Source organism: Caloenas nicobarica, chromosome 29, assembly GCF_036013445.1.
Source record: "Caloenas nicobarica isolate bCalNic1 chromosome 29, bCalNic1.hap1, whole genome shotgun sequence".
Taxonomy (NCBI): Eukaryota; Metazoa; Chordata; class Aves; order Columbiformes; family Columbidae; genus Caloenas; species Caloenas nicobarica.
The window spans coordinates 2,777,126-2,789,156 of NC_088273.1; positions in this window are offsets into that span (position 1 = coordinate 2,777,126).

Genomic DNA, 12,031 nt, shown 5'->3' on the forward strand with positions numbered 1-12,031 from the left:
CTTCTTGAACACTGCCAGGCTTGGGGCCACGACACCTCCCTGGGGAGCCTGTTCCAGTGTCCAGCACCCTCTGGGTGAAGAACATTTTCGTCATGTCCAACATGACCCTCTCCTGGCATATCTTCCTGACATTCCCTTTGGTACTCACATTGGTCACTACAGAGAAGAGACGAGTACTTTCCCTTCCTTCTCCCCTTGTGAGGAAGCTGTAGCCACCATGAGGTCTCCTTTTAGTCTTCTCTTCAGCTCTGATGCTGAGAAACCCCTTGGTTTGCTTTCTGAAGCAGAAAGGAGAAGCCATGACCTCCAGGCAATGGGAAGGGGGATCCTGTCCCTCACACACGGCTCAGGGCTCTTCCTGGGACCGTGGGATGTGGGTGTGCAAGGCCGAGGGAAGGACAGCACTGGTACAACAACTTCCAGCTTCCCCATGGGGCTGCAAGGAGGGAACGAGGCCCCAGTGCCATGAGGACAACATGTCTTCTCCTAGGCCTCAGTGGCACAGACAGCTGCCATGGCCAAGGGGACAGAGACCTGGGTTCTGTTGGTCCCTTCCAGCCTTGCCAGCGCCCTTTGCCATCTCCATCACAGGCTGTTCTACATCGTCCTATCCCTGCCCCTCTTTCCCTGCAGGCTGTAGACACCCATCTCGCTTCCCCACCTGCTCTCAGCCCAGCATTTCTGTCCCTTCACTGATGTGTCTGCACCCTCACTGGCTGTTCTTTGGAACACAAAGCCATGGGCTGATCCAGCTCCCTCTGCGTGACCTCTTGCACCACAGCCCTGCCCTTCCAGTCACATTTCTTCCTCCTGATATCCAGTCCTCACCTTCCAAGTTGCACTTTCTGACTCTTCCCTGCTTCTTCCCACTTCAAAGGAGAGCACGACCATCTAAGAAACTGCCCTTCATGCAGGGAACCCAACCTGTTAGGCTTCTTGTGGTTTTTTACCTGACCAGAGAGAAGTAACTTCACCACGATCTTCTAAATCCCGTGACTGCTGTTGGCCTTTCAGCTTCTCTGATAGACACGACCATGTTCCTGCTGCTGTCCCGTCATGTTCTCAGGTGGGATGGACGTGACAACCCGTCTCCAAGGCCTCTTCCTGAATATGGCCTGTGCGTACCTTGGCAGAGATTCTTTCCCAGCCATGTCCCTGCTGCTGGCCTGTCACCTCCAGAGACAGAACTGATCTCACATTCCCCTTCACAGCCACACGCTTCTGAGTGGATTATGAGTTTCTGAGACACAACTGACCTCATAATACCAGCACCCATCCATCCCCCTCCTTAGCTGCCAGGACCTGACCAAGACTGAAGCATGTTCTACGCAGTCCTACACCTGCCCCTCTTTCCCTGCAGGCTGTAGACACCCATCTGGCTTCCTCGCCTTGTTCAAATTTGTCAAATATATTTCCTACTAACAATGTAAGTGAAAATCACTCCTCACTGGAACTCCTGTATTTCCGTTAACACCTTCTATATCTCCCCTTCTGCCTCTTTTTTTTCTACTATTCTTCTAGCTATTCTCTCTCCAGAAACCTCTCCAAGGCAAAAAATCTTTCAAATCACAGAATGACTCAGGTTTGAAGACAGCCCTTTTCTCAGTCGTCTTATCTCACTCTCCTGCTCAAGGCAGGGTCAACCAGGTGAGGTTGCTCAAGGCCTCCACCCAGGTTTGCATCATCCTCAAAGGTGCTGAAAGTGCACTCTGTTACATCCTAGAAGGGGAGAATAAAGATGTTCAACAGTGTTGGCCCAGGTACTGGTCACTGAGAGATGACACTAGTAACTGGCTGCATGGAGGACTTTGTACCACTCATGATATTTGGGCTTAATGGTTCAGCATCCCACCCAGCATCCACTTCTTGAGCCCCATCAGCACCACTCTGCCCAGAAGGACACCATGGCTGAGGCCTTGCAAGCACCCTGTACACAACATGCCTTTCTTTCCCCTGTCCATTTGGGTTCCGCAATCCTTCCTTTGCCTTCACATTCCTGGAAATGGGTGTAGGAGGACATGTCCCATCCCTTTCCAAGGGAGGGAGGTAGGGTGTCCAGCCTGTAACTCTCCCAGCTCCTATTCCTGCTCTTCTTGAAGATGGGTTTGAGGTCGGCATTTTCTAAGGACCCCAGAACCATTCTGGTTTCTACGGCACTTTTGAGAGCACAATCCGGAATCATGGGGAGGGTGACGTAGCAGACAAGAACACGTGCAATGAGCCTGTCCAAGGCAGCTGAGATGAATCTCACTGGTCAAATGGGGTTTGTTCCTGTAGTCAAACACAGAAATGTCAGGGTTCTGTCAGGTGTCAACATCTGAGCTGGCCTCATGGACTCCTTATGCACCCAGGGCTGCTCAGAGACAGAGTCTGTCCCTTTTACACACAGAGGCAGGAGTCACAGTGTCTCTCTGGCCTCCTGTTGCCACTCCCAAAGGATGGGAGGCACCTCAGCCTCATGGTGTGTCACCCTGCTCTGCACTCATCTGACTTGTCCCATGGCAGGAAGAATGGACACAAGGAGCTCGCTTGAAGGAAGCACATCCCAGTGCTGCATTCAGGCAGTTAACAATGGGATGTTACTTCCAACATGAAGTGACCTCAAGATCTTGTCTGTCCCACAGGCCTTCATGGAACCCTAAGGAATAGTTGATGGTGTTTGTGATCACTCGGCTTCATGTCACCTCAAGTACATGATGTGCATGCTCACAATTCATCTGTACAAAGCTAACACGAACTGCTGAACTACTCATTCTGTGTCCCTCCATGGAGGGAAGAACAACCTCTGTGGGTGAGAGGCCAGTGCAGGAAATGGTGGTTGTGAGGGGCCAGTGCATGATGATTGACCTGAGGCTCCTTCCGAAGGGGTGTCCAGTGCACAGGGGCACAGCCCAGCCCCTGCTCTGCTGGTCCTGCAGGTCTCTGGCAGGAGGCCTGGCTGTGAGAGGACACTGCTGTGTGCCCAGCCCTGCACACACACACTGTGCAGCTGCACAATGGTGTTTCATCTCTGGGCCACATTCTTGTACATGTTCTTGACAGAAACTTTGCAAGAAGACCTAAGCCTCCAGGCACTGCCCTAAAAAGATCACTTTTCTTCATAGAAGCACTGTTACGGAGGCCAGCTCTGTCACAGCAGTGCCCATTGCCTGTCCCTGCCTGCGCCTACAGGACTGACACACAGCAGGACGGTGACCAAGCTGCCAGAGCACTCAGGCCTTGCACCAACACAAGGGATGAGAAGGAGAGTGTGGGAGTGGAACGAGAACAGCTCTGGAAGACCAAGGGCTGCTGCTCCCTGGCAGCGCTGCCAGGCTGGGACTCTGCTCCCCTCCACTAATGCAGACAGAAACTGTCCCTGCAGCTCCAAAAAGGCCTTAATAGAAGATCTCAGGGGAAAAATAAATCAAAACGAAACACTGCAGGGCATTTTATTCTTTTTTTTATAAAAATAGAAAAAAGGGCTCCTCATTTCCATAGACACTTGGTCAGAAAAAAAGGCAGACAGTGAATTAGGAAAGGAATGACAACTTTATGACAAAACACAACCACAACAACAACAAGAAACACTGAGAATGTAATGAGTTACACTCTAACTGCTATGCAGAGGGTGAGAGTTTGTTGCTTTTTCTTATTGAAATGTGCAGTTATCAATTTCCACACTGAATCCTGGAGCTCCTGGTTCCTCATGCTGTAGATGAGGGGGTTCACTGCTGGAGGAACCACTGAGTACAGAACAGACACCACCAGGTCCAGTGAAGGAGATGAGATGGAGGGGGGTTTCAGGTAGGCAAACATGGCAGTGCTGATGAAAAGAGAGACCATGGCCAGGTGAGGGAGGCAGGTGGAAAAGGCTTTGTGCCGTCCCTGCTCAGAGGGGATCCTCAGCACAGCCCTGAAGATCTGCACATAGGACAGCACAATGAAAATAAAACAGATAAAAGCTAAAAAGACACCAACCACCATAAGCCCAGCTTCCCTGAGGTAGGAGTGTGAGCAGGAAAGCTTGAGGATCTGGGGGATTTCACAGAAGAACTGGTCCACAGCATTGCCCTTGCACAGTGGTAGTGAAAACGTATTGGCCGTTTGCAACAGAGCATAGAGAAACCCAGTGGCCCAGGCAGCTGCTGCCATGTGGACACAAGCTCTGCTGCCCAGAAGGGTCCCGTAGTGCAGGGGTTTGCAGATGGCAACAAAGCGGTCATAGGACATGATGGTGAGAATATAAAATTCTGCTGAAGCAAAAAAGACAAACAGAAAGAGTTGTGTAGCACACCCTGCATAGTAAATTACCCTGGTATCCCACAGAGAGTTGGCCATGGATTTGGGGAGAGTGGTGGAGATGGAGCCCAGGTCGAGGACGGAGAGGTTGAGGAGGAAGAAGTACATGGGGGTGTGGAGGTGCTGGTCACAGGCTATGGTGGTGATGATGAGGCTGTTGCCCAGGAGGGCAGCCAGGTAGATGCCCAGGAAGAGCCAGAAGTGCAAGAGCTGCAGCTCCCGTGTGTCTGCGAATGGCAGGAGGAGGAACTGGGTGATGGAGCTGCTGTTGGACATTTGCTGTTTGTTGTCATGTGGGCTCTGTTCCAAAAAAAGAAAAAGCAACGTAAAATTACAACAGAGTCCTCTTAGCAAAGCCACACCATTTTAATAGATATCACCCCAATAGAAATGCATTTCCTTTCTCTGATGTGTTATGGCTGAGTGTGTGGTGAGGAGCAGGACCTTTGCCCATGTACTGCCAAGCAGCCAGCTTTGCTCTGCTGCAGTGGGGACATGGGGGGAGCTGGTTTGTGACACCTCTGACGTTCTCAAGGAATGGCAGGTGTAATCCACCTTCAGTCAAAAACCTCAATATCTGTGCTCATGACTCTCAAAGTCTTGGGCTGCAGAGGAGACAATTAGCATGTTTTTATAAATATTTGATCTGTGTTTTTTAATTTTCCACCACCACATCAGGTGATTGGGGTTTTTTAGGGGTAGAAAGCCTCATTTCTGTGATTGAAAATGTGAAGAGTCTTGAGGCAGGACAGGCAAAAAGGCTCAGCTTTCTCTGGCTCTGTGCAGTCAGACAGCAGATGTGTCCATCAGGATTTTACTCATCTGTCCAGCTTTAATGTAAATGTGCAATATCTGCACTCATGATTCTGTAGAGAGTGGGCTGCAGAATAGAGACATAGCATGTCTTTATAAATATTTCATCTGTATACTTTATTTTCCGCCACCATATCTGGTAAGGGGGAGAAATCCTAATTTTTATGAGGGAAAATGTGAGAAGTCTTGAGAGAGGGCAGGCAAAATGGCTCAGTTTTCTGTGGCTCAATGCTTAGTCCGGAGAGCAGCAGTGTCCATCAGTCTTTCACTCATCTGTCCTGTGCTTTTGCCTGTGCTACCTTGAAAATGACATCAGACAAAAATTAATCTAATTAATACAAAAAACTGGACTCATACTGGAGCAGGGGAGCCCTTTTAGAAAGGGCAGATCTGCAAACTCTTCTCTGTCCCAGCCCAGAGGTGGAGATGTGATGGAGAGAGCAGGACACGACCCCTCACCCAGAGAAGCAAAGGACTCTGGCAGGAGAGTGCGGACCCCAAGGAAAGGCTCAGCACTCCTGGCATCCTACAGCAGAGCTGGGCCTTTCTGGGGGCAGCTGGTGAGCCCAGCAGGACAGGCAGAGCAGAGTCAGGGCTCCTGGAGATGGGATGTGCTAAAGGGACAGTCCGATCATTGCCCAGCAGACAACCCCCAGCAGCCACCTGCAGAGCAGGAGCAAAAGAGCTCCTGACCAGCCCCTGCTCTGCTGCCTGGAGCTGTCCCTGCCTGCAGCTGTGTCTCTGTGCCCAGGTCTCCTCCTGTCAGTGTCACAGACCCCATCGCAGCCGCTGTGTGCTCAGCTCTGCCCTGCAGACCCCTCCCAGCAGCCGGGCACTGCCCAGGGGCAGCTCTGTGTGGGCCGGCTCTGATGGGAACATCAGACCAGCCCTGATGAGGCTGGAAAAGTCATCCTGATACTGTCTGCAAGTGATTGTGGGTTGATTTCTGACACTCCCAGGTTTATTCACTTCTAAGCAAAATGAATCTAGAATTTCAGTGCCTCCTCCTGAACTGAGACATTAATTTCTGTTTCCCATTGGCCACATAGACACAGTATGAGACTGTTAGAATAAGATACTTCTCTTTCACAAAGCCCCTGTCTTGCTGTACTTCTTTAAAAGCCTCCTGGGAATGTCCTTTAGTGAACTGGAGCTGTGAACAGCCCTGACCCATGCAGCACCCACTCCATAGCAGGACCCTGCCCAGCTAGAGGTTGCTCCTTCCCCCCACAGCTTCTCCCCACAGCACCGTGGGGATCTCCCCGGGCAGGCTGAGCGCTGACCCTGGCAGGCGGCAGAGTCCCTGCCCCGGCACAGCCCTGGGGTGCAGGGACCCTGCTCTGCACGACAGCCCTGGGCACCCCTGGGTGCTCCCCAAGCTTCACAGCTGTTCAACATTGCCTGACAAGAGCCCCCTCCAGACAGATCCCACAAGCTGTGGCTGTTTAACTCGAGGAGATGCCTCCAGGAGCTACAGCTGCATTGCAGCACCCAGAGACTTACCATGTCAAGGGCTGCAAAGATTTCTCCTCCAGTGAGCTCTCAGTCATCCTCCCCATCCTGACCACCTTTAATCTGTCTCTGCCTTGCTCGTCTCCCTGAGATCCCCAGGCAGAGCCCTCAGCCCTGCTGTGCTTTGCAGAGGAGCTGCTCCTGGGCAGAGCTGTCTCTCTGCAGCGCTGCCGCTTGCCGTGATCTCCCTCTGTCCCAGGAGCCCAGCCCAGCTTAGCAGCACAGGAGCAGCCCCAGGCACTTTAATGACCCCTCTGGTGGCTTTGGTGCTGAGTCCATGAGCCTCACAGCCTGAGAGGAATTGAAGAAACTTCTCAAGTAGTCAAAGTCAGATTCAAACTCCAAAGTTTCTTGTGATGTTAATGGGTCCCACTGAGGGACAATATTGAGAAACCATCCCCAGGCTCTGGTTAGAGCAGAAAACTGGAGGCAGAGATGAGAAGTCAGGAAAAGCAAAGTACAGGTGGCTCTGATGCTGAGTAAACCTGGATGTGTTTCACTAACCAAAGGGCCAAGCCCTGACCCCCATCCCCTGGGAAATCAGATCCCATCCCTCCCACGTTGCCCAGGGCTCTTCCTGGGACACTGTGATGTGGGGCTGTGCAAGGCCAAGGGCAGGACTATGGTCCCACACCTCCCAGGTTCCTGGCTGGGGACAAGGAGGCCATGAGGCCCCTGTGCTGTAAGGACAAGGTGTCTCCTCACAGGCATCAGAGGTGGAGACAACGGCCATCGCTAAGGGGAGAAGGAGCTCATGTCTGTTGGGGTTTTCAGCCTTTTTGCATGCCTTGATCATCTCCACGACAGCCTGTCCTATGCTGTGGCATCACCTGCACCTCTTTCCCTGCAGGCTGGAGACATCCCCCCTGCTGCCCCACCTTGCTCTTGTCTGAGCATCTTCCTTCCTTTGCTGATCTCTCTCCATCCTCCCCAGCTGTTCCTTGAAGCACAAAGCCTTGGGCTGATGCAGACTCCCTCTGGCTGACCTGCTCCACCACAGCACTGCCCTTCCACTCACATTCCTTCCTGCTCATGTCCAGTCTGGACCTTCCCACCTGCACTTTGTGCTATTATTTCTTTCTCATGCTCTTTCCCAGTATGAAGAAAACCTCCACCCTCTCTGAAACCACCCTTCCAGCACTCTCAGGCTACTCCTACGCTGCTGCAGCTTCCCCAGCGCTGCTGGGCCAAAGCAGCCCAGGTCCCTCAGCATCCCACACCATGTGCACAAGGTCCTGAACCCTGCCTTGGCAGAGCCCTGCACTCTCCAGTTCCTCCCTGCTTCTCCAAACTGGGAGCCGCACACTGGCACACACCCGTGTGTGTGGGGTCACACCAGTGCTGAAGCGAATGGGATGAGACCTCCAGGTGTCTGGGTCCCCACGCTCCTCCTCATGCAGCCCCGTGTGCAGCTGCCTTGTTCATGGTGAGCGTGCAGCACGGGCTTGTGTGGTGGCCCTTGTAGTGCCCAGGCCCTTCTCCTCAGGGCCACTGCTCAGCCTGTCAGGTCCTGGTCTGTCCTGATGGATGGGGTTATTCTCCTGCCCTGATACAGATCTGGTCACTTCTCCTTATCCAAATTCAGAGCTTTCTGATCAGTGAATCCCAAAGTTTCTCAAGGTCTGTTTGCTCAGCTCTCAATGTTTGTATGCAGATCACTTATCCTGATAAGGTTGCCTCTCCCAAGAAAAGAACATGAGGTTACTACAAATACCATCTCCTGGAGAAACAGTGGAGTCCTGGGGGTCTCGTGCTCATCATGCCAGAGGTCTGGACTTAGAGGGGAAGTTTCCCTTCATGTGAGAGAGCAGCAGGAATGCTTGGAGTTCTACCTGGGGACAGACAATGTCAGCTGAACATTGAGGAGTCAGCATGAGAGGGCAGAACAACATGGGCGATTTTGTGGTGGGTGAACATCAGCTACAGGCACACTGATCCTTCAAACGAGTGAAAGAAGCCTCATGTTTCCAGTTCCTGTCCTTGTTGCAGACCTAAGATATCCCAATATCTGCAAGGTACCAGCCATCCAGAAGGGGTATGGAGCTCATTGACAACATCTTCCTGACACGGTTGACTGAGGGGTCAGTGAGGTGAGGTGCCCTGTGGGACTTCACACTTACAAACCAGAAAGAGTTGGTCAGGGATGTAACAGTCAGGGATGAGAAAGTAGAGTTGAGGCTCCTGGAAGATGATAACAAGGCAAAGAGCAGGATTTCAGGAGAGCAGGCTTTGGCCTGCTGAGGGATCTACTTGGGTCCTGTGGGATATGACCTTGGCGCCTGCAATGCTTTTCCCTCACATTTCCTCCCTCCTCTCTCCCACCTGCTGTTGTGCAGTATTTTTTACCCTTTCTCAAATACAATATCACAGAGGTGCTGCCAGCGTCACTGAGTGAGTGGCTCAGATTTGTCAAGGAGTGGGTCCATCTTGGAGCCAGCTGAAATCAGCTCTGTCTGACATGGGTCAAACTGCAGTTGTCTTCACAGAGAGGTGACAACTGTAGCACACCCACACTCACCCCCAGTTCGCCATGTAAATCCAGCACAGGGTGACATCATGTTGGGTGTTACAAACTACTTGATCATGGAGAAGAAATGGAAAAGATCTTCTGTCAGCAACCTGAGGAAGTCTCCAGTCAATGAGCAGGTTCCTGTGGGGAACTGAAATCCCCCTGACAGTCACTGGCCAGGCAAAGCTGTGGATGCCAACAGTCCAAAGGATCTTGGGCCAACTTCTTAAAATGTCTACCTGGTGGGCCAACAAGGGTGATGCTCACCTGGATCTGGCACTGGGAAACAAGGAAGAGCTGGTGAGGGATGTGAACATCAGTGTCCACTTTGGCTGTGGTGACCAGGAAACAGTGGGGTCCCAGGCACCAGAGGGGAGGGAGGAAGGGCAGCAGCAGAGCACAGGCTGGTGGGCTCCAGAGAAGACTTTGACATACTAGGAGACAGCAGCCGATAGAGGTCGTGACATGGAAGTCTGATGGGTGAAGGAGCTCAGGAAATCTGAGAAGCCTTGCAGGAGAGCCTTGTGCTCCAGAGGAGTGTGATTCCTCTTGAGCTGTCCTGGCTTGTCTCCTCACTCAAGTGGTGCATCAGGCACCCACTTTCCTACACATATTGTTTTGTCTTCATCAGAAAATGCTCCAGATCAATAAGATACCACCTCTTCAGGAAATGGGGAGGAGGGAGAGGGGGGAAGGCAATACAAGAAATACTGCTTTATTGTTCTTTATTATGGAAATGCTCTCTGTTTGGCTATTCCTGAAATCTCCCTAATCATCAACACTAGGCTGGAAGCCTTTAGGAAAATGATGCACAGAGCCTTGGCTGGTAAGGGCATTTTGGATGTTAATGAGCCCTCTGCTGCCATGATCCTGAACTGCAGCTGCTGAATGAAGTAGAACTCAAGTTTCTGAGGTTGTTTGGGACCCCATGAAGGGCCAGCACTGACACAGCTGTGAAGGAAACAAGCAGTCGAGATCCCTGTCCCTGGAGGCTGGTGAAGGAAAGACTTGGAGACACTGGTTACAGGTGGTGAGGGCAATGTGGAGGTGGCTCTGATGCCATGTCAGCCCTTGATGCTTGTTTATCACCAGAATGGCTGAGCCCTGACCCCTGGGGCTTGGTAAGTATTTCTCAAATGTTTTTCAGGGATTTGCCTGTGGTCAGGGTGAGTGTTTTGTGTTTTGGGGGTGGGTTTTATGTCAAGTGCTGTTGCTTTAACTGCAAGGCTCTGGTCATCTGTGGAGTTGGAAATGCCTGCGAGTTCCTCTCATCTCCTCCAGCTTCTTTCATACACCTGGCAATGGTCACCAATCACCTCAATGTCCCAGTCCCAAACTTGCTTGGATCCTCTATTTGGATCCATATCCCATCACTGCAGGAGGTTCATGCATCCACCAGGTTCATGGATGTTTCCTGAGGTCCATCCAAGTGTGGGCAGTGTAAGAGAGGAGCAGAGCAGGGTCAGCTCATGGGCCATGACTGAGCACAGCCACCCCAGCAGCAGCCATTCCCCATCTCCCAGGCACAGCCATGCCCACAAGATGGCAATGTCACTACCATATATGATTAGCTCAAGAGAAGCCTTTCTTCCTTCCATATTCCCAGGAAAATCTTCCTGCTCTTCCTCCTCCACCTGCAGACATCAACTGCTTTCCATTTCTGGGCTCAGACATGGCTGTAAGGGTTCACTAAACCATCAGCCATCTCATTGCTTCTCCCTGACGTCTCCTGACCCTCTCCCACACCTACACGTGGCCAATCGCAGCTGCTCAGGGGCTCCCGCTCTCCAGAAGAGACCTTGAGCTTCTTGGTTCTTCCTGCTGCTTATTAGAATCTTCCTCGCTCTCTCCAGAGTTCATGGTGAACTTTCTTGTCCATAACAGCCCCTTTATGACCATGGCTTAGTAAACAGCTGTCTTTTATTATCATTGGTGCAGAAAGGGTAGTCACGGGAAAGCACCCAATATGTCAAAACTGATGCTGAGTGAAATGCCATGAAGACCTGATGAGTTACCCCTGTGGCTGTGTCTCTCCTGGACGGAGTCTGTCCTGAGAAGGGGATCCAGCTTCTGCCCCTCTCTGCAGAGGCACATGAGCAGTGTCCGTGCACCTGGGGACACAAAGGGTGACTTTTGCCAGACCACCCTTCATTTGAACCACTTAGATGTGTACTTATAGATAGGGTATCATGCTTTATACTGCAAATAGCTATTTGATTTGCACTGCCAGTGGGGCTACCACTGATGCAGAGTGAAATGTGGGAGATAATTATATTGAGGCAGATTAATATTTCTTCTAATTTTTTTTTGTACTGACACTCTTAGAGAAATTACACAAACACCTGAAGGATTATTCATGCCTTTTAACATGATTATCCACAGAAGGCCCACCAGATTTGCATCTCAAGAAACTGGATGCCAGAGTTGAAGGGAAGGATGGTTTGGGCTCTGTCCTGGGATCTGGGAAACTGAAACGTGCTCCCATCTCCCCAACACCCTGCCCTCCTCACTGAGGGGTTCTGAGACATTCTGCCAATGAGGTCTGTACTCACAGGCATGACAAGTATCTTATGTCTAACTGCACTTAATGGTGTCCTGCCAGGTCAGAATTTTATCTTCCATCCCTGGAAGTATTTAAAAGATGTGGAGATGTGTTACTTAGGCATATGGCTTAGTGGTGGCCTTGGCAGTGTTTGATTTACGGTTGCACTCCATGTTCTTAAGGGTCTTTTCCAGCCTAAATGATTCTATGATCCTATGATTCTATGATTCTATGATTTGGGTTGAAACCATTTCAATTCCCATCACCTCCAGCTTCCCTCAGAGGCTGCTGTTGTGTGGCACAACTGTCCTGGCTCTCCAGGCAGGTTGGGCACTGGTTTGGTGCCTGCATTGGAAGTTTTCCCCTTCCTGGGG